Here is a 15,787-nt window from a genome sequence, read left to right as displayed (position 1 = left end):
GGGATTTCTGCCATTGGGATTACGGCCTTTGGGATGTCGGTCTTTGGAATTTCAGCCTTTGGGATTTCGTACCTTGGCATTTCGGACTTTGGAATTTCCGCCTTTGGGATATCGGCCTTTGGGATTTCGGCCTTTGGGATTCCGGCCTTTGGGGTTTCGGCCTTTTGGGAATTCATCAATTGGTATTTCGGCCTTGGGATTTCGACATTGGAGGTCTCAGCCTTTGGGATATCGGCCTTTTGGGAAGTCATCCTTTGGGATTTCGGCGTTGGGATTTCGGCATTGGCATTTCGACATTTGGGATTTCGGCCCTTGGGATTCCGACCTTTTGAGATTCCGGCATTTGAGAATTCGGCCTTCGGGATTTCGGCCTTTAGGTTATCGGGCTTTGGGATTTCGGCCTTTTGGGAATTCATCCTTTGGGATTTCGGCCTTGGGATATCGACATTTGGGATTTCGGCCCTTGGAATTTCGGCCTTTTGGGAATTCATCCTTTTGGATTTCGGTCTTGGGATTTCGACATTTGGGATTTCGGTCTTTGGGATTTTTACCTTTCGGATTTCAGCCTTTTGGGAATTCATCCTTTGGGATTTCGACCTTGGGATTTCGACATTTGGGATATCGGCCTTTGGGATTTCTGCCTTTGGGATTTCGCGTTCCGCTTTTCGGCCTTTTGAATTTCCGCCTTTAGGATATCGACCCTTGGGATTTGGGCCTTTGGGATTTCGACCTTCGGGATTACGACCTTTTGGGAATAAATCCCTTGGGATTTCGGCCTTGGGATTTCAACATTTGGGATTTCGGCCTTCGGGATTTCGGACTTTGGGATTTCGGCATTTGGAGCTTCCGCCTTTAGGATATCGGTCTTGGAATTTCGACATTTGGGATATCGGCCTTCGGGATTTCGGCCTGTGGGATTACGGCCTTTGGGATGTCGGTCATTGGAATTTCAGCCTTTGGGATTTCGGCCTTTTGGGAATTAATCCTTTGGGATTTCGGCCTTTGGGATTTCGGTCTTTGGGATTTCGGCCTTTGTGACTTCGGCCTTTGGGATTTCGGCCTTTGGGATTTCGGCCTTTGGGATTTCGGCATTTGGAATTTTCGCCTTTAGGATATCGGCCTTTGGGACTTCGGCCTTTGGGACTTCGGCGTTTGGGACATCGGCGTTTGGGATTTCGGCCTTTGGGATTTCGGCCTTTTGGGAATTCATCCATAGGGACTTCGGCCTTGGGATTTAGGCCTTTGGGATTTCGGCCTTTGGGATTTCGGCCTGTGGGATTACGACCTTTGGGATGTCGGTCTTTGGAATTTCAGCCTTTGGGATTACGGCCTTTGGGAATTCGGCGTTTGGCATTTCGGCCTTTGGGAGATCGGCCTTTGGGATTTCGGCCTTTGGGATTTCGGCTTTTGGAATTTCCGCCTTTGGGATATCGGTCTTGGAATTTCGACATTTGGGATTTCGGCCTTCGGGATTTCGGCCTGTGTGATTACGGCCTTTGGGATGTCTGTCTTTGGAATTTCAGCCTTTGGGATTTCCGCCCTTGGGATTTCGGCCTTTTGGGAATTAATCCTTTGGGATTTCGGCCTTCGGGTTCTCGGCCTTTGGGATTTCGGCTTTTGGAATTTCCGCCGTTGGAATATGGGCCTTTGGGATTTCGGCCTTTGCGATTTCGGCATTTGGAGCTTCCGCCTTAAGGATATCGGCCTTGGAATTTCGACATTTGGGATTTCGTGATTGTGATTGTGTGATTGTGTGATTGTGTGATTGTGTGATTGTGATTGTGTGATTGTGATTGTGTGATTTTGATTGTGTGATTGTGTTTGTGTGATTGTGATTGTGTGATTGTGATTGTGTGATTGTGATTGTGTGATTGTGATTGTGTGATTGTGATTGTGTGATTGTGATTGTGTGATTGTGATTGTGTGATTGTGATTGTGTGATTGTGATTGTGTGATTGTGATTGTGTGATTGTGATTGGGATTCTGTGATTGGGATTGTGTGATTGTGATTGCGTGATTGTGATTGCGTGATTGTGTGATTGTGTGATTGTGTGATTGTGTGATTGTGATTGTGTGATTGTGATTGTGTGATTGTGAATGTGTGACTGTGATTGTGTGACTGTGATTGTGTGACTGTGATTGTGTGACTGTGATTGTGTGACTGTGATTGTGTGATTGTGATTGTGTGATTGTGATTGTGTGATTGTGATTGTGTGATTGTGATTGTGTGATTGTGATTGTGTGATTGTGATTGTGTGATTGTGATTGTGTGATTGTGATTGTGTGATTGTGATTGTGTGATTGTGATTGTGTGATTGTGATTGTGATTGTGTGATTGTGATTGTGTGATTGTGATTGTGTGATTGTGTGATTGTGATTGTGTGATTGTGATCGTGTGATTGTGATTGTGTGATTGTGTGATTGTGTGATTGTGTGATTGCGTGATTGCGTGATTGCGTGATTGCGTGATTGCGTGATTGCGTGATTGTGTGTTTGTGTGATTGTGTGGTTGTGTGATTGTGTGATTGTGTGATTGTGTGATTGTGTGATTGTGTGATTGTGTGACTGTGATTGTGTGACTGTGGTTGTGTGATCGTGGTTGTGTGATTGCGGTTGTGTGATTGTGGTTGTGTGATTGTGGTTGTGTGATTGCGATTGTGTGATTGCAATTGTGTGATTCTGTGATTCTGATTGTGTGATTGTGATTGTGAGATTGTGATTGTGTGATTGTGATTGTGAGATTGTGATTGTGTGATTGTGATTGTGTAATTGGGATTGTGTGACTGGGATTGTGTGATTGAGAGTGTGTGATTGTGATTTTGTGATTGTGATTGTGTGATTGTGATTGTGTGATTGTGATTGTGATTGTGTGATTGTGATTGTGTGATTGTGATTGTGTGATTGTGATTGTGATTGTGTGATTGTGATTGTGTGATTGTGATTGTGTGATTGTGATTGTGATTGTGTGATTGTGATTGTGTGATTGTGATTGTGTGATTGTGATTGTGTGATTGTGATTGTGTGATTGTGATTGTGATTGTGTGATTGTGATTGTGTGATTGTGATTGTGTGATTGTGATTGTGTGATTGTGTGATTGTGATTGTGTGATTGTGATTGTGTGATTGTGATTGTGTGATTGTGATTGTGTGATTGTGATTGTGTGATTGTGATTGTGTGATTGTGTGATAGTGTGATTGCGTGATTGCGTGATTGCGTGATTGCGTGATTGCGTGATTGTGTGACTGTGTGATTGTGTGTTTGTGTGATTGTGTGGTTGTGTGATTGTGTGGTTGTGTGATTGTGTGATTGTGTGATTGTGTGATTGTGTGATTGTGTGACCGTGATTGTGTGACTGTGGTTGTGTGATCGTGGTTGTGTGATTGCGGTTGTGTGATTGCGATTGTGTGATTGCGATTGTGTGATTGCAATTGTGTGATTGCAATTGTGTGATTGTGTGATTCTGATTGTGTGATTGTGATTGTGAGATTGTGATTGTGTGATTGTGATTGTGAGATTGTGATTGTGTGATTGTGATTGTGTGATTGTGTGATTGTGTGATTGTGTGATTGTGTGATTGTGTGCTTGTGTGATTGTGTGATTGTGTGATTGTGTGATTGTGTGATTGTGTGATTGTGTGATTGTGTGATTGTGTGATTGTGTGATTGTGTGATTGTGTGATTGTGTGATTGTGTGATTGTGTGATTGTGTGATTGTGTGATTGTGTGATTGTGTGATTGTGTGATTGTGTGATTGTGTGATTGTGTGATTGTGTGACTGTGTGATTGTGTGATTGTGTGATTGTGTGATTGTGTGATTGTGTGATTGTGTGATTGTGATTGTGTGATTGTGATTGTGTGATTGTGATTGTGTGATTGTGGTTGTGTGGTTGTGGTTGTGTGATTGTGGTTGTGTGATTGTGGTTGTGTGATGGTGGTTGTGTGATCGTGGTTGTGTGATCGTGGTTGTGGGACTGTGGTTGTGTGATTGTGGTTGTGTGATTGTGGTTGTGTGATTGCGGTTGTGTGATTGCGGTTGTGTGATTGCGATTGTGTGATTGCGATTCTGTGATTGCGATTGTGTGATTGCAATTGTGTGATTCTGTGATTCTGATTGTGTGATTGTGATTGTGAGATTGTGATTGTGTGATTGTGATTGTGTAATTGGGATTGTGTGACTGGGATTGTGTGATTGAGAGTGTGTGATTGTGATTTTGCGATTGTGATTGTGTGATTGTGATTGTGTGATTGCGATTGTGTGATTGCGATTGTGTGATTGTGATTGTATGATTGTGATTGTGATTGAGTGATTGTGATTGTGTGATTGTGATTGTGTGATTGTGATTGTTTGATTGTGATTGTGTGATTGTGATTGTGTGATTGTGATTGTGTGATTGTGATTGTGTGATTGTGATTGTGTGATTATGATTGCGTGATTGTGATTGTGTGATTGTGATTGTGTGATTGTGATTGTGTGATTGTGATTGTGTGATTGTGATTGTGTGATTGTGATTGTGTGTTTGCGATTGTGTGATTGCGATTGTGTGATTGTGATTGTGTGATTGTGTGATTGTGTGATTGCGTGATTGCGTGATTGCGTGATTGCGTGATTGCGTGATTGTGTGACTGTGTGATTGTGTGTTTGTGTGATTGTGTGGTTGTGTGATTGTGTGGTTGTGTGATTGTGTGATTGTGTGATTGTGTGATTGTGTGACCGTGATTGTGTGATTGTGATTGTGTGATTGTGATTGTGTGATTGTGATTGTGTGATTGTGGTTGTGTGATTGTGGTTGTGTGATTGTGGTTGTGTGATGGTGGTTGTGTGATCGTGGTTGTGTGATCGTGGTTGTGTGATCGTGGTTGTGGGATTGTGGTTGTGTGATTGTGGTTGTGTGATTGTGGTTGTGTGATTGCGGTTGTGTGATTGCGGTTGTGTGATTGCGATTGTGTGATTGCGATTGTGTGATTGCGATTGTGTGATTGCAATTGTGTGATTCTGTGATTCTGATTGTGTGATTGTGATTGTGAGATTGTGATTGTGTGATTGTGATTGTGTAATTGGGATTGTGTGACTGGGATTGTGTGATTGAGAGTGTGTGATTGTGATTTTGTGGTTGTGATTGTGTGATTGTGATTGTGTGATTGTGTGATTGTGTGATTGTGTGATTGTGTGATTGTTTGATTGTGTGATTGTGTGACTGTGTGATTGTGTGATTGTTTGATTGTGTGATTGTGTGATTGTGTGATTGTGTGATTGTGTGGTTGTGTGATTGTGTGATTGTGTGATTGTGTGATTGTGATTGTGTGATTGTGATTGTGTGATTGTGATTGTGCGACTGTGGTTGTGTGACTGCGATTGTGTGACTGCGATAGTGTGATTGCGATTGTGTGATTGCAATTGTGTGATTGCGTGACTGTGATTGCGCGACTGCCATTGTGCAACTGTGATTGTGCGACTGCTTTTGTGTGGTTGCGATTGTGTGATTGCAATTGTGTGATTGTGTGATTGAGATTGTGTGATTGTGATTGTGTGATTGTGTGATTGTGTGATTGCGGTTGTGTGATTGCGATTGTGATTGTGTGATTGTGATTGTGTGATTGTGATTGTGTGATTGTGATTGTGTGATTGTGTGATTGTGTGATTGTGATTGTGTGATTGTGATTGTGTGATTGTGATTGTGTGATTGTGATTGTGTGATTGTGATTGTGTGATTGCGATTGTGTGATTGCGATTGTGTGATTGTGATTGTATGATTGTGATTGTGATTGAGTGATTGTGATTGTGATTGTGTGATTGTGATTGTGTGATTGTGATTGTTTGATTGTGATTGTGTGATTGTGATTGTGTGATTGTGATTGTGTGATTGTGATTGTGTGATTGTGATTGTGTGATTGCGATTGTGTGATTGCGATTGTGTGATTGTGATTGTGTGATTGTGATTGTGTGATTGTGTTTGTGATTGTGTGATTGTGATTGTGTGATTGTGATTGTGTGATTGTGTGATTGTGATTGTGTGATTGTGATTGTGTGATTGTGATTGTGTGATTGTGATTGTGTGATTGTGTGATTGTGTGATTGCGTGATTGCGTGATTGCGTGATTGCGTGATTGCGTGATTGTGTGACTGTGTGATTGTGTGTTTGTGTGATTGTGTGGTTGTGTGATTGTGTGGTTGTGTGATTGTGTGATTGTGTGATTGTGTGATTGTGTGATTGTGTGATTGTGTGACTGTGATTGTGTGACTGTGGTTGTGTGATCGTGGTTGTGTGATTGCGGTTGTGTGATTGCGATTGTGTGATTGCAATTGTGTGATTCTGTGATTCTGATTGTGTGATTGTGATTGTGAGATTGTGATTGTGTGATTGTGTGATTGTGATTGTGTAATTGGGATTGTGTGACTGGGATTGTGTGATTGAGAGTGTGTGATTGTGATTTTGTGATTGTGATTGTGTGATTGTGATTGTGTGATTGTGTGATTGTGTGATTGTGTGATTGTGTGATTGTGTGATTGTGTGATTGTGTGATTGTGTGATTGTGTGATTGTGTGATTGTGTGATTGTGTGATTGTGTGATTGTGTGATTGTGTGATTGTGTGATTGTGTGATTGTGTGATTGTGTGATTGTGTGATTGTGTGATTGTGTGATTGTGTGATTGTGTGATTGTGTGATTGTGTGATTGTGTGATTGTGTGATTGTGTGATTGTGTGATTGTGTGATTGTGTGATTGTGTGATTGTGATTGTGTGATTGTGGTTGTGTGATTGTGATTGTGTGATTGTGATTGTGTGATTGTGGTTGTGTGATTGTGGTTGTGTGATTGTGGTTGTGTGATTGTGGTTGTGTGATGGTGGTTGTGTGATCGTGGTTGTGTGATCGTGGTTGTGGGATTGTGGTTGTGTGATAGTGGTTGTGTGATTGTGGTTGTGTGATTGCGGTTGTGTGATTGCGGTTGTGTGATTGCGATTGTGTGATTGCGCTTGTGTGATTGCGATTGTGTGATTGCAATTGTGTGATTCTGTGATTCTGATTGTGTGATTGTGATTGTGAGATTGTGATTGTGTGATTGTGATTGTGTAATTGGGATTGTGTGACTGGGATTGTGTGATTGAGAGTGTGTGATTGTGATTTTGTGATTGTGATTGTGTGATTGTGATTGTGTGATTGTGTGATTGTGTGATTGTGTGATTGTGTGATTGTGTGATTGTTTGATTGTGTGATTGTGTGATTGTGTGATTGTGTGATTGTTTGATTGTGTGATTGTGTGATTGTGTGATTGTGTGATTGTGTGGTTGTGTGATTGTGTGATTGTGTGATTGTGTGATTGTGATTGTGTGATTGTGATTGTGTGATTGTGATTGTGCGACTGTGATTGTGTGACTGCGATTGTGTGACTGCGATAGTGTGATTGCGATTGAGTGATTGCAATTGTGTGATTGCGTGACTGTGATTGCGTGACTGTGATTGCGCGACTGCGATTGTGCAACTGTGATTGTGCGACTGCTTTTGTGTGGTTGCGATTGTGTGATTGCTATTGTGTGATTGCGTGACTGTGATTGCGCGACTGCGATTGTGCAACTGTGATTGTGCGACTGCTTTTGTGTGGTTGCGATTGTGTGATTGCAATTGTGTGATTGTGTGATTGAGATTGTGTGATTGTGATTGTGTGATTGTGTGATTGTGATTGTGATTGTGTGATTGTGTGATTGTGTGATTGTGTGATTGTGTGATTGTGTGATTGTTTGATTGTGTGATTGTGTGATTGTGTGATTGTGCGATTGTGTGATTGTGTGATTGTGTGATTGTGTGATTGTGTGATTGTGTGATTGTGTGATTGTGTGGTTGTGTGATTGTGTGATTATGTGATATTGTGTGATTGTGATTGTGTGATTGTGATTGTGTGATTGTGATTGTGTGATTGTGATTGCGTGATTGTGGTTGTGTGATTGTGATTGTGTGATTGTGATTGTGATTGTGTGATTGTGATTGTGTGATTGTGATTGTGTGATTGTGTGATTGTGTGACTGTGATTGTGTGATTGTGATTGTGTGATTGTGATTGTGTGATTGTGATTGTGTGATTGTGATTGTGTGATTGCGATTGTGTGATTGCGATTGTGTGATTGTGATTGTATGATTTTGGTTGTGATTGAGTGATTGTGATTGTGTGATTGTGATTGTGTGATTGTGATTGTTTGATTGTGATTGTGTGATTGTGATTGTGTGATTGTGATTGTGTGATTGTGATTGTGTGATTGTGATTGTGTGATTGTGACTGTGTGATTGTGATTGTGTGATTGTGATTGTGTGATTGTGATTGTGTGATTGTGATTGTGTGATTGTGATTGTGTGATTGTGATTGTGTGATTGTGATTGTGTGATTGTGATTGTGATTGTGATTGTGTGATTGTAATTGTGTGATTGTGATTGTGTGATTGTGATTGTGTGATTGTGATTGTGTGATTGTGATTGTGTGATTGTGATTGTGTGATTGTGATTGTGTGATTGTGTGATTGTGTGATTGCGTGATTGCGTGATTGCGTGATTGCGTGATTGCGTGATTGTGTGACTGTGTGATTGTGTGTTTGTGTGATTGTGTGGTTGTGTGATTGTGTGGTTGTGTGATTGTGTGATTGTGTGATTGTGTGATTGTGTGATTGTGTGATTGTGTGACCGTGATTGTGTGACTGTGGTTGTGTGATCGTGGTTGTGTGATTGCGGTTGTGTGATTGCGATTGTGTGACTGCGATTGTGTGATTGCAATTGTGTGATTGCAATTGTGTGATTGTGTGATTCTGATTGTGTGATTGTGATTGTGAGATTGTGATTGTGTGATTGTGATTGTGGGATTGTGATTGTGTGATTGTGATTGTGTAATTGGGATTGTGTGACTGGGATTGTGTGATTGAGAGTGTGTGATTGTGATTTTGTGATTGTGATTGTGTGATTGTGATTGTGTGATTGTGTGATTGTGTGATTGTGTGATTGTGTGATTGTGTGATTGTGTGATTGTGTGATTGTGTGATTGTGTGATTGTGTGATTGTGTGATTGTGTGATTGTGTGATTGTGTGATTGTGTGATTGTGTGATTGTGTGATTGTGTGATTGTGTGATTGTGTGATTGTGTGATTGTGTGATTGTGTGATTGTGTGATTGTGATTGTGTGATTGTGATTGTGTGATTGTGGTTGTGTGGTTGTGGTTGTGTGATTGTGGCTGTGTGATTGTGGTTGTGTGATGGTGGTTGTGTGATCGTGGTTGTGTGATCGTGGTTGTGTGATCGTGGTTGTGGGATTGTGGTTGTGTGATTGTGGTTGTGTGATTGTGGTTGTGTGATTGCGGTTGTGTGATTGCGGTTGTGTGATTGCGATTGTGTGATTGCGATTGTGTGATTGCGATTGTGTGATTGCAATTGTGTGATTCTGTGATTCTGATTGTGTGATTGTGATTGTGAGATTGTGATTGTGTGATTGTGATTGTGTAATTGGGATTGTGTGACTGGGATTGTGTGATTGAGAGTGTGTGATTGTGATTTTATGATTGTGATTGTGTGATTGTGATTGTGTGATTGTGTGATTGTGTGATTGTGTGATTGTTTGATTGTGTGATTGTGTGATTGTGTGATTGTGTGATTGTGTGGTTGTGTGACTGTGTGATTGTGTGATTGTTTGATTGTGTGATTGTGTGATTGTGTGATTGTGCGATTGTGTGATTGTGTGATTGTGTGATTGTGTGATTGTGTGATTGTGTGATTGTGTGATTGTGTGGTTGTGTGATTGTGTGATTATGTGATATTGTGTGATTGTGATTGTGTGATTGTGATTGTGTGATTGTGATTGTGTGATTGTGATTGTGTGATTGTGATTGTGTGATTGTGATTGTGTGATTGTGATTGTGTGATTGTGATTGTGTGATTGTGATTGTGTGATTGTGGTTGTGTGATTGTGATTGTGTGATTGTAATTGTGATTGTGTGATTGTGATTGTGTGATTGTGATTGTGTGATTGTGTGATTGTGTGATTGTGTGATTGTGATTGTGTGATTGTGATTGTGTGATTGTGATTGTGATTGTGTGATTGTGATTGTGTGATTGTGATAGTGTGATTGCGATTGTGTGATTGCGATTGTGTGATTGTGATTGTATGATTGTGATTGTGATTGAGTGATTGTGATTGTGTGATTGTGATTGTGTGATTGTGATTGTTTGATTGTGATTGTGTGATTGTGATTGTGTGATTGTGATTGTGTGATTGTGATTGTGTGATTGTGATTGTGTGATTGTGATTGTGTGATTGTGATTGTGTGATTGTGATTGTGTGATTGTGATTGTGTGATTGTGATTGTGTGATTGTGATTGTGTGATTGTGATTGTGTGACTGTGATTGTGTGATTGTGATTGTGTGATTATGATTGTGATTGTGATTGTGTGATTGTGATTGTGTGATTGTGATTGTGTGATTGTGATTGTGTGATTGTGATTGTGTGATTGTGATTGTGTGATTGTGTGATTGTGTGATTGCGTGATTGCGTGATTGCGTGATTGCGTGATTGCGTGATTGTGTGACTGTGTGATTGTGTGTTTGTGTGATTGTGTGGTTGTGTGATTGTGTGGTTGTGTGATTGTGTGATTGTGTGATTGTGTGATTGTGTGATTGTGTGATTGTGTGACCGTGATTGTGTGACTGTGGTTGTGTGATCGTGGTTGTGTGATTGCGGTTGTGTGATTGCGATTGTGTGATTGCGATTGTGTGATTGCAATTGTGTGATTGCGATTGTGTGATTGCAATTGTGTGATTCTGTGATTCTGATTGTGTGATTGTGATTGTGAGATTGTGATTGTGTGATTGTGATTGTGTAATTGGGATTGTGTGACTGGGATTGTGTGATTGAGAGTGTGTGATTGTGATTTTGTGATTGTGATTGTGTGATTGTGATTGTGTGATTGTGTGATTGTGTGATTGTGTGATTGTGTGATTGTTTGATTGTGTGATTGTGTGACTGTGTGATTGTGTGATTGTTTGATTGTGTGATTGTGTGATTGTGTGATTGTGTGATTGTGTGGTTGTGTGATTGTGTGATTGTGTGATTGTGTGATTGTGATTGTGTGATTGTGATTGTGTGATTGTGATTGTGCGACTGTGGTTGTGTGACTGCGATTGTGTGACTGCGATAGTGTGATTGCGATTGTGTGATTGCAATTGTGTGATTGCGTGACTGTGATTGCGCTACTGCCATTGTGCAACTGTGATTGTGCGACTGCTTTTGTGTGGTTGCGATTGTGTGATTGCAATTGTGTGATTGTGTGATTGAGATTGTGTGATTGTGATTGTGTGATTGTGTAATTGTGTGATTGCGGTTGTGTGATTGCGATTGTGATTGTGTGATTGTGATTGTGTGATTGTGATTGTGTGATTGTGTGATTGTGTGATTGTGATTGTGTGATTGTGATTGTGTGATTGTGATTGTGTGATTGTGATTGTGTGATTGTGATTGTGTGATTGCGATTGTGTGATTGCGATTGTGTGAATGTGATTGTATGATTGTGATTGTGATTGAGTGATTGTGATTGTGTGATTGTGATTGTGGGATTGTGATTGTTTGATTGTGATTGTGTGATTGTGATTGTGTGATTGTGATTGTGTGATTGTGATTGTGTGATTGTGATTGTGTGATTGTGATTGTGTGATTGTGATTGTGTGATTGTGATTGTGTGATTGTGATTGTGTGATTGTGATTGTGATTGTGTGACTGTGATTGTGTGATTGTGATTGTGTGATTGTGATTGTGTGATTGTGATTGTGTGATTGTGATTGTGTGATTGTGATTGTGTGATTGTGATTGTGTGATTGTGATTGTGTGATTGTGTGATTGTGTGATTATGTGATTGCATGATTGCGTGATTGCGTGATTGCGTGATTGTGTGACTGTGTGATTGTGTGTTTGTGTGATTGTGTGGTTGTGTGATTGTGTGGTTGTGTGATTGTGTGATTGTGTGATTGTGTGATTGTGTGATTGTGTGATTGTGTGACTGTGATTGTGTGACTGTGGTTGTGTGATCGTGGTTGTGTGATTGCGGTTGTGTGATTGCGATTGTGTGATTGCAATTGTGTGATTGCAATTGTGTGATTGTGTGATTCTGATTGTGTGATTGTGATTGTGAGATTGTGATTGTGTGATTGTGATTGTGAGATTGTGATTGTGTGATTGTGATTGTGTAATTGGGATTGTGTGACTGGGATTGTGTGATTGAGAGTGTGTGATTGTGATTTTGTGATTGTGATTGTGTGATTGTGATTGTGTGATTGTGTGATTGTGTGATTGTGTGATTGTGTGATTGTGTGATTGTGTGCTTGTGTGATTGTGTGATTGTGTGATTGTGTGATTGTGTGATTGTGTGATTGTGTGATTGTGTGATTGTGTGATTGTGTGATTGTGTAATTGTGTGATTGTGTGATTGTGTGATTGTGTGATTGTGTGATTGTGTGATTGTGTGATTGTGTGATTGTGTGATTGTGTGATTGTATGATTGTGTGATTGTGTGATTGTGTGATTGTGATTGTGTGATTGTGATTGAGTGATTGCGATTGAGTGATTGCGATTGAGTGATTGCGATTGTGTGACTGCGATTGTGTGAGTGCGATTGTGTGATTGCGATTGTGTGATTGCGATTGTGTGATTGCGATTGTGTGATTGCGATTGTGTGATTGCGATTGTGTGATTGCGATTGTGTGATTGCGATTGTGTGATTGCAATTGTGTGATTCTGTGATTCTGATTGTGTGATTGTGATTGTGAGATTGTGATTGTGTGATTGTGATTGTGTAATTGGGATTGTGTGACTGGGATTGTGTGATTGAGAGTGTGTGATTGTGATTTTGTGATTGTGATTGTGTGATTGTGATTGTGTGATTGTGTGATTGTGTGATTGTGTGATTGTGTGATTGTTTGATTGTGTGATTGTGTGACTGTGTGATTGTGTGATTGTTTGATTGTGTGATTGGGTGATTGTGTGATTGTGTGATTGTGGTTGTGTGATTGTGATTGTGTGATTGTGATTGTGTGATTGTGATTGTGTGATTGTGATTGTGTGATTGTGATTGAGTGATTGCGATTGAGTGATTGCGATTGAGTGATTGCGATTGTGTGACTGCGATTGTGTGAGTGCGATTGTGTGATTGCGATTGTGTGATTGCGATTGTGTGATTGCGATTGTGTGATTGCGATTGTGTGATTGCGATTGTGTGATTGCGATTGTGTGATTGCGATTGTGTGATTGCGATTGTGTGATTGCGATTGTGTGATTGCGATTGTGTGATTGCGATTGTGTGATTGCGATTGTGTGATTGCGATTGTGTGATTGCGATTGTGTGATTGTGATTGTATGATTGTGATTGTGATTGAGTGATTGTGATTGTGTGATTGTGATTGTGTGATTGTGATTGTGTGATTGTGTGATTGTGTGTTTGTGTGATTGTGTGACTGTGTGATTGTGGGACTGAGTGATTGTGTGATTGTGTGATTGTGTGATTGTGTGATTGTGTGATTGTGATTGTGTGATTGTGATTGTGTGATTGTGATTGTGTGACTGTGATTGTGCGACTGTGATTGTGTGACTACGTTTGTGTGACTGCGATAGTGTGATTGCGATTGTGTGATTGCGATTGTGTGATTGGGATTGTGTGATTGCGATTGTGTGATTGTGATTGTGTGATTGTGATTGTGTGATTGTGTGATTGTGTGATTGTGTGATTGTTCGATTGCGTGATTGTGTGATTGCGTGATTGTGTGATTGTGATTTTGTGATTGTGATTGTGTGATTGTGATTGTGTGATTGTGATTGTGTGATTCTGATTGTGTGATTGTGATTGTGTGATTGTGATTGTGTGATTGTGATTGAGTGATTGTGATTGTGTGATTGTGATTGTGTGATTGTGATTGTGTGATTGTGATTGTGTGATTGTGATTGTGTGATTGTGATTGTGTGATTGTGATTGTGTGATTGTGATTGTGTGATTGTGATTGTGTGATTGTGATTGTGTGATTGTGATTGTGTGATTGTGATTGTGTGATTGTGATTGTGTGATTATGATTGTGTGATTGTGATTGTGTGATTGTGATTGTGTGATTGTGATTGTGTGATTGTGTGATTGTGTGATTGCGTGATTGCGTGATTGCGTGATTGCGTGATTGCGTGATTGCGTGATTGTGTGATTGTGTGATTGTGTGATTGTGTGATTGTGTGATTGTGTGATTGTGTGATTGTGTGATTGTGTGATTGTGTGATTGTGTGATTGTGTGATTGTGTTATTGTTTGATTGTGATTGTGTGATTGTGATTGTGTGATTGTGATTGTGTGATTGTGATTGTGTGATTGTGATTGTGTGATTGTGATTGTGTGATTGTGATTGTGAGATTGTGATTGTGTGATTGTGATTGTGAGATTGTGATTGTGTGATTGTGATTGTGTAATTGGGATTGTGTGACTGGGATTGTGTGATTGAGAGTGTGTGATTGTGATTTTGTGATTGTGATTGTGTGATTGTGATTGTGTGATTGTGTGATTGTGTGATTGTGTGATTGTGTGCTTGTGTGATTGTGTGATTGTGTGATTGTGTGATTGTGTGATTGTGTGATTGTGTGATTGTGTGATTGTGTGATTGTGTGATTGTGTGATTGTGTGATTGTGTGAGTGTGTGATTGTGTGATTGTGTGATTGTGTGATTGTGTGATTGTGTGATTGTGGTTGTGTGGTTGTGGTTGTGTGATTGTGGTTGTGTGATTGTGGTTGTGTGATGGTGGTTGTGTGATCGTGGTTGTGTGATCGTGGTTGTGTGATCGTGGTTGTGGGATTGTGGTTGTGTGATTGTGGTTGTGTGATTGTGGTTGTGTGATTGCGGTTGTGTGATTGCGGTTGTGTGATTGCGATTGTGTGATTGCGATTATGTGATTGCGATTGTGTGATTGCAATTGTGTGATTCTGTGATTCTGATTGTGTGATTGTGATTGTGAGATTGTGATTGTGTGATTGTGATTGTGTAATTGGGATTGTGTGACTGGGATTGTGTGATTGAGAGTGTGTGATTGTGATTTTGTGATTGTGATTGTGTGATTGTGATTGTGTGATTGTGTGATTGTGTGATTGTGTGATTGTGTGATTGTTTGATTGTGTGATTGTGTGACTGTGTGATTGTGTGATTGTTTGATTGTGTGATTGTGTGATTGTGTGATTGTGTGATTGTGTGGTTGTGTGATTGTGTGATTGTGTGATTGTGTGATTGTGATTGTGTGATTGTGATTGTGTGATTGTGATTGTGCGACTGTGGTTGTGTGACTGCGATTGTGTGACTGCGATAGTGTGATTGCGATTGTGTGATTGCAATTGTGTGATTGCGTGACTGTGATTGCGCGACTGCCATTGTGCAACTGTCATTGTGCGACTGCTTTTGTGTGGTTGCGATTGTGTGATTGCAATTGTGTGATTGTGTGATTGAGATTGTGTGATTGTGATTGTGTGATTGTGTAATTGTGTGATTGCGGTTGTGTGATTGCGATTGTGATTGTGTGATTGTGATTGTGTGATTGTGATTGTGAGATTGTGATTGTGTGATTGTGATTGTGTAATTGGGATTGTGTGACTGGGATTGTGTGATTGAGAGTGTGTGATTGTGATTTTGTGATTGTGATTGTGTGATTGTGATTGTGTGATTGTGTGATTGTGTGATTGTGTGATTGTGTGATTGTTTGATTGTGTGATTGTGTGACTGTGTGATTGTGTGATTGTTTGATTGTGTGATTGT

The sequence above is a fragment of the Megachile rotundata genome, chromosome 10, assembly GCF_050947335.1.
Source record: "Megachile rotundata isolate GNS110a chromosome 10, iyMegRotu1, whole genome shotgun sequence".
NCBI classification, from domain to species: Eukaryota; Metazoa; Arthropoda; class Insecta; order Hymenoptera; family Megachilidae; genus Megachile; species Megachile rotundata.
Note: the sequence above shows the minus strand (reverse complement) of the source record.